The sequence below is a fragment of the Mastomys coucha genome, unplaced genomic scaffold (genome assembly GCF_008632895.1).
Source record: "Mastomys coucha isolate ucsf_1 unplaced genomic scaffold, UCSF_Mcou_1 pScaffold21, whole genome shotgun sequence".
NCBI lineage: Eukaryota > Metazoa > Chordata > Mammalia > Rodentia > Muridae > Mastomys > Mastomys coucha.
Window position 1 is genome coordinate 142,865,938 of NW_022196904.1, and position 1,485 is coordinate 142,867,422.

Genomic DNA, 1,485 nt, shown 5'->3' on the forward strand with positions numbered 1-1,485 from the left:
AAAAAAAACTGTCTCAAAACAAAAAAACATTCTTCCCCAGGGTCTAGGTAAAGGGACCAGTAAATAAGAAGCTTGCAGTGCCAAACTGGAACTTGGATCCCAAACACATTGAAATCAAGTGGAGGGAGGCATGATGGGCTGCATACCATCCTAGTGTTCCGGAAACAGAGACTAAAGGATCCTCTGGACAAATTAGCTAGCTGGACTTGCCAGCAAAAGACCCTGCCTCAGTAAATAGTGTGAAGAGCAGTAAAGGAAGACATCTGACATTGGTCCCTGGCCTCCACGAGCATGTGCAACACAGAGACAAATGCAAAAATAAAAAAAATGAAAGTAGAAGCTCCTCCTGAACCAAACCATCCTGGAAGGAACAGAAGCTCAGGGGCAGGTAGTTAAGTCTTGAGTCACTGACATAGTTATTCCATCAGCATCTATTCAGATGCTGCATTAACTGGGCTGCTTGCTCCAGACACTGAAAGTAGTGACCATAGGTTTCTATTTTCCCAGTAGTTCTTTCACCAGGACTGCCATAATTACAAATGTGGAATCCAAGCTGGCATCTAAGGAACTACAGATGTTGCTCTGTGATGGAGATTTCTGTGTTGTCACCTCAGAATTTCGTAAGAAGGTACAAGGCAGCTTTCCAAAGTCCAGACAGTCCACTTCATGCTTGTCTCAAATCTAGGTTAATATTTACCTGGCAGGAGTTCAAGTCCCCCTAGCCTTTACCATTACCACACTTTCTGCTTAGAAACTAATAAGTACATTTTCTTTTTTTTTTAACTCGTATTTTCTATTAGATACTTTCTTTATTTACATTTCTGAATTCTAGTAAAGGAAGCACCCTACAGTAGTTTCAGACCTTTGTACAGATGGCGGTTCCATTGCCAGAGGAGGGCACAGGACACCTCAACCCCACACCACCTATGCAAAGTTGGTTCAAAATCAGAAAAGACAAAGCTCAAGGCCTTGGCTTCAAGACCTGGACCTCAATTCCAGGACTTGAATATATCTTCCTCTTTTCTTTTCCCATTCTAAAGCCACCCAGCTCCCATAGAAACCAAAGGGAATAATGCAAATAAACAAGGTCGTCCTTAAAAGATCAGAAAGAGCACATTTATACTAGGGAACAGTTAAAAGGAAGCTTAGGATGAGGCTACTTCCAGTGTCAGCCATTGCCCTTCAATACATCACACAAGATGTTTCCTAGGAAACTATATGGATACCCGGGATTCCAACTCAAGAAAGACTGGCTAATGGAACTTTCATTTATTTATCTCCATGAAAAACTTTAGCATTGCCTAGAAAAGAGCCATAAGACTCTCTTGTCCTTCAGAAACTTGGGGAAGAGGCGCTGAGTAAAATATTTTTCCAAAGCTAGTATCAATAGGGTATTAAATATAAATTTTTTTATTTTTTGGTTTTGTTTTGTTGTTGTGTTGTTGCTTTGTTTTGTGACAGGCTCTCAAGACCAAAAAAAAAAAA